We start from the raw sequence: 6,560 nt of genomic DNA, 5'->3' as shown, positions 1-6,560 counted from the left end.
AGAGCAATTCGGACAATTGATTTAATCAAGTACAGATTAGAGAGAAACAAACTTCAAAATTAATAATATGTAAAATATGTTGTTAAGAAGCACACAATGTGATGTTTTACGTTGAAAGCCAACCATATCCTGGGCTGCATTAAAAGAAGCATGACCAGCAGGTCAAGGGAGGTGATCCTGCCCCTCTACCCAGCGTTGGTGAGACCTCGCTCCAGATGTGGAGTCCTCAGTACAGGAGAGACAGAGACCTGCTGGAGCATGTCCAGAGAAGGGCCACAAAAATGATCCATGGAATGGAATACTTCTTCCGTGAGGACAGACTGAGAGAGCTGGGGCTGTTCAGCCTGGAGAAGAGAAGGCTAAGAGGTGACCTGATAGCGGCCTTTCAGTATCTAAAGAGGAGCTACAGGAAAGAAGTGGACAGGGTCTGTAGTGATTGAACAAAGAGAAATGGCTTCAAGCTCAAAGCGGGTAGATTTATGTTAGATATAAGGAAAAAATCCTTTACAGTGAGGGTGGTGAGGCACTGGAACAGGTTGCCCAGTGATGTGGTTGATGCTCTGTCCCTGGAGACTTTCATGGTGAGGCTGGATAAGGCCCTTGGACAACCTGAGCTAGCTATGAATGTCTCTGTCCCTCGCAGGGGAGATGGACTAGATGGCCTTTAGAGGTCCCTTCCAACTCTTAGGATTATATGATTCTATGAGTCTATGAAAAATACAATACACTGGGATTTGCAACCAAAGGAAATCAATAAGACATTTTCAGTGGTACAAAGCTCCTATTTGTTTCTAGCAATGAAACAGGAAACAAAAATAGATTTTTTTTTAATTCTAACATAAATATTAATCCAAAATGTGTCACTGAACCACATATGAGTTTTGCCTGCCCTCAACCTCAGACACATACAAAACAATGCAGGAAATTCCATATTCCACTGAGGGAGTATAAAACAGTACTGTCTTTCCTTTTTTCCCATCACTTATTGTAGTGGCAGCTGCTTGAAATTCACACAGTTAAAATCTCAAAATAAATGTCAGGGTGTTAAATTATAACTGACAAAAAACCAAAAGCTAAAATACATCTTCTATCAGCTTGATTTTACCTACGTCACAATGTCTACATGCATTTACCACAGACAACTGTGCAGAATTTCAGTTCTGCCAGCATATCAACCAGCACCTTCTCAGTGTTTCCACTCCTTAGGACATCTACAGATTAATCAACTGAGCGTGATGACTATACTAAAAAATTAGGGTCTTGCGCATAAATCGATTCGGGAACAATGATTTGCCAATGATTCAGCTTCAGGATAAGTTGCTTAAACTATTTTTTTTTTAAAGATAGCGTTCTCTTTTTTCAATCTCAGCTTAATCTGTCAGAGCATATGGGAAAACACTTATTTTTCTAATAAGAATATAGCAGTTTTCCTATATTTCACCTTCTTCTAAGTCACTTTACCTCTTCTATCACAAATTGAACTCTACTGAAAAATCTAGATGGCATGTCTAATCTATCAGTTCTGTGGGTTTTTTTATCCATTAGTATAATTCTCTAACTAGTAAAAAAAAATGAAAACTGGAAGGCTACTTTATATTCTGCAAAAATAATTTGGAATAAATTTCTCCATAACCTACAGCAATGCAGGGTATTCTGAAAAGCATTGTTTACTTGAGTATTTTCAGAAAATATACATCTTAACATCTGCAGAACTATAGACATGGAGGTTTCTTTGTGTTTTTTTTTTTTGTTTTGTTTTTTAAATTATTGCTAATGTATTATTATTACTGCTTACCTTAAAGTCAGATAGAAGGAAGAAAATTTATTTCTCATTTTATTTTGATAAAAAATAATTAAAATTTTACTTATGCTCACTTAAGGGAAGACAAATCTTTTAAGAATGCTTAGTAGATGTAGATATGTATGTGGCATGAGGAAAAGTATAGTAAGAAAGTTTCACATTCCTTTTATATTTCAGCAAGCAGTTTTTCTTAAAACTTGGTAATATTCTTACAAGTCAAAATATCAGAGACTACTACACCAAAAGCCTCAATAATAAATGTTGGCTGAGCCCTTAAAAATGACTGGGTTTAATTGAAAATATAAATAAAAAGAAAAAGAGAAAAATCATAGAAGAGTTGTAACAGCTTCTAAAAAGTACATATTGTCTCTGAAGTAGTAAATATTTTGTAAGCTAACTTCATAGGCAGTCACATGTTAACCTCACAAAGGGTCTAGTGGAGTCAATGGAGTGCCTTCAGGGGTGAGAAGCTACTCAAGTTGGGTATGTGTAAACTACCTGATCCTCCGGAGATAGAAGGAAAGCCCATGAAATGTTAACACAATTAAGAGATTTTATTTTTGATTACAATCTCAAAATTCATATGCCACTCAGTATTACCTTTTTACTGTATTTGATCAAGAAATTACAAATATTAATCAACACTCTTACATTGAAAGCCATTACTGGATAAAAAATAATTCAAAATACATAGATGTTGTGCCAGGAACTGATACAACATCTTGGCTGTAATTGCATTTTTCAGGATAGATTAAAATAAAACAACAGAATATGTCAGTTTCAGAAAATTCTTAGATAATCTGAAGGTAGTTCTAACTATTGATCTCAGATTGAGCATTATTTCAATAACTAAAAAATACCCAATTTTTAATAATCACTTTGAAATTCCATGTTTTCTATGTCTAATCCCCTCTTATGCATATTAAAAATCTCTATTTGTACATTCATTTGTATCTTCACACATTACATTACTTCAATGCCTTATTTCATTACATTGATACTAATGTCTGCATACAGAAAAATGAATATAGGTTAAAAAAAAGTCTCCTGGCTAATAATTTTTCAAATTTGCCCTTAGCCTGTTATGTCTTTCATTATTCAGAGGCATTAAAAAACATGCACATTAAAAAACAAGACTGCTTCAGCTCACTAACCAATGCTTAAAAAAAAATTGAAACCTCCAAATATTTCTGACTGCCTAATAACTTGACACAAATTTCTTTTCCTACCTGTCTTTTCTATCACAAAATGTTCAAAATGAAGGAATTAACAAAAATCAAAAATCAAGCCTGCTGCATGCAATATAAAAGCTGATTACTGGGAAGAACTCAAAAGAAAAGGAATTTATTCAGACTGAAAGCATTTAAAGCAATTCAAACTTTCTGGATTACATCATTGGAAGCAGTATGTAATTTGTTCCAATTGATGTCATTTGCTCACATAAAGCCATTATTTTACAAAGCACCTTAGCATACTTATACTTTCCTTCCTCCTAACACTCAGATCAGACTCAATTACACCTGACATGTCAAACACACGAGAAAAATAACACAAAAAAATCAAGTCTAACGAGTATATTTTTGCCCCAACCCAACTAATATTAATACATAAAATGTTGCTTCATATAAATTTTAAAGCATCCTTCTGTAACCAAAAATGTGAAAAGAATTGTCCACATTCTGTTCATACAATGACCTTGGATAACTCAGATCTGTTCTTGCGGGATTTGCAACTCTTTTCCTGAATGGATTCAAAATGAGGTAATGCCATTCAAAAGGAGCTGAGCAGTGAAATGTTACATGCAGAACTCAAATATCCTGGCCTCAGTTCTAAACTTGTAATTATATTTAACTGGGTCAGTGGAATTTCTTAACTTCCACTACTTGCTGCTTTTCTTCCAGATTTTAAAAGTGTCAGGTTCATACGGACAATAAACCAATAGGCAATATGTCAAAGTAACACTAGAAAAAAAGCAATGAACTGCAAAAAAATACGGATACGTGCACATGATACACAGGTCACAGCAATTACACTTTTGCTTCTTGCCTACGCGGTGGCTCATAAGCTGCAGTGTGACACTCACTGTGCTCCGCTCACTGCACTAGAGCACAGGCAGGCCCTCATTGTTCTACTGCATCAGTAAGACAGCCACCCAAGTGCAAGTGCTGTTTTTAATTACCAAGTGATATTCCTTTTTAACAGTGCCTTAAACAACAGAATCTGTCTGAAACACATGATAATTATTTGTTTAAAATTACTCTGAAGTCAATTAAAAACAAGCTACTTCACTGCACACTGTTAAAACTGAAAGAAGTTGGGGGAAAAAAATTTTCTGTTTCATTTGACCTGACAAAAAGGAAATCTAGCAGTTGAAAGTCTCTAGAAACATAGTAGCTCAGTCAATGGAACTGTTAAAATATCACATGGTCATTTTTTGCACATATTATGAAAAAAGTGAGCTATCTGTCTCAGGTTATTTACCCCTCAAACATATCAGGCAAAGCCTATAAAACCTCAAAAAGAGAACTCTCAGTAAGCAGAACTTCAACAGGGCATAAGCTTGTGCCATATGAGGCAAGACATACACAAGCAACTTCTACAGATATACAGATATAAATAGATTCATGGGTAGATAGTACAAAAAAAAACTTATGTTTTTGTACTCTGTTTTCTTTGCATGAAGTAATACAGAAAAATCACTAGCTAAGTATTTGAAGGTTATGCAATGCAGACTTGTAGTCTTAAAACAATTCCCAAGACTTCAATTTATATTTTGCAAAGCTGTGGTGTTTTTTAAAAAATTATTATTATTTCAAATGTATACATCTTGTCTTAAAAAAAATAAAATAAAAAATCTCAAATTGGGAATAAAAATGACAAATTAAAAAAGAGTAATAGAAGTAATAACATTTCTCTCTTACCTTTTTCATCTCTGGTGGGCCATGGTTAATATTCATCTATCTAAAAAATCCTTTTTTAAAATGCAACTTTGAACCGGCGTGCCTGACAAAACTATAAATCACAAACGTAGCATAAATAACTGTATGTATGCACCCTTAAAAGGCACATACCTATGGTTTCAATCCTGCACTTTCTTCAATTAAAATAAAAGATACTGGTAGAAAACTATAAAGCATGCAGAAGAATGACAGTATTGTATATTCTCTCTAAAATGCAGATGGTACTAAAGCAGATTTTAAGATAAGGATGAAAATTAAACCTCATTCACTCCTCCTTGTTTCTCTTCTGGGAATACACACACACACCCATGCACAGCACCAAAGAAAAAGCAATGTCAAACACATCCACAGTGTGTAAGTTATTTGCAGCTTCTTACACTGGGCGATCTAAGTAAGAAGAGTGAGAGAGAAACAGTAAGTAAGAAATGTGAGAGAGAAACAAATTAAAGGCTTTCTTCCTTTTCTAAACTGGGCATAAGTTGACAGCCCCAATTATAATTAATACTTCTCCAGTTTCTTCTGCTATAATGAATTTGTTCAACAGGACATCAGAATTAATCATTCTTCACACAATACGACTAGTGAAATGTCAGAAGTTTCATATACAAACACTAGTGTAAATATATTCAAAATAAGTTTCGTTTTAAAACTTCCATCAGAAATCAGAAGTGAGTGGTTAGAACCTTTCCACTCCAAGGTTGTATATCAGAAGTTAGCATGCCTTGGACATTTCCCCTTTCCAATTAAACCTGAACTTACCTTGCACAGTCAAAAACAGCTAGTGAAACTAAGCTGCTAGAGATCTGAGTTCTTTTGTCCGCTATCTCATCTCTATGTGCTTATTTTTCCATTCTGCTGCCATCTGCTGGCAGCACACTTATTCTACACGACAGCAGGCAGTTTGATAGTCTCCTGCTGTATCACTTAACACTGTTAAAATACAAACCTTGTTTTCCACGTTTCTTGGCCAACCGATCAACTGCTGTTAAATTTCCAACCCTGACATTTTCAATATCAACCGACTATATTTAAGGATCGACAAGACTTTCTTGGCTCTCAGAAAGTATGCTTCTAAAATGTTGTGCATGAAATATCTAACACTTGCAGTTTAAAAAAAATCCCTTTTTTCACATTGAGACTGTAAAAATATTTTTAAGCACTAGTAGAACTCTCTGTATCACCTGGTTGCTCTTGTCAAGTGCATTATTATATCTTGAAGTTTATATGCAAGCACCTCCTCGTGAGGTTTTGTGTATTTTCAGATAAAATTCATGCAAGCAGTATAATGTTATCCTGAGACCTAAAAGCGTAAGTACAATTCAACACAATTCCAGAAGAATAAGCTTAATAACTTGTGCAGTACTTTTAAGCTAACTAGTTTTTAATTAAAATTCCACTTTAAGAAAGTAATAATAAAGTGTGTTACAATCTACTAAATTATAAACATCCTGTTTATGTCACAGATAGTGCCTGAGCAATGAAAAAAAAAGAAAAATGCTTTTATGTAGGCAAAACACTTTGGAACACTGCTTGTATAACACAGCACTTTCTAATGAGAAAAATTAAGCATTATTACACTGAAGAGTTATGAGGATGAGTCCCTGGACTACAGTTGTACTTAGCTCAATAGTGATAGGAGGCAGCACTGCTGGTTTTCTAGAAGTTACAAGGACAAACATACACAGACACACACACACACAAAATCATCATGCTTAATGAAAGCAGCTTTTGTCTCTTGGTCTGTGGGGGAACATTTTAAATCTCACTACAGAAAGCGAGGCACTCTTTTCAACAGCCAG

This window comes from Numida meleagris, chromosome 1 (genome assembly GCF_002078875.1).
Source record: "Numida meleagris isolate 19003 breed g44 Domestic line chromosome 1, NumMel1.0, whole genome shotgun sequence".
Taxonomy (NCBI): Eukaryota; Metazoa; Chordata; class Aves; order Galliformes; family Numididae; genus Numida; species Numida meleagris.
Note: the sequence above shows the minus strand (reverse complement) of the source record.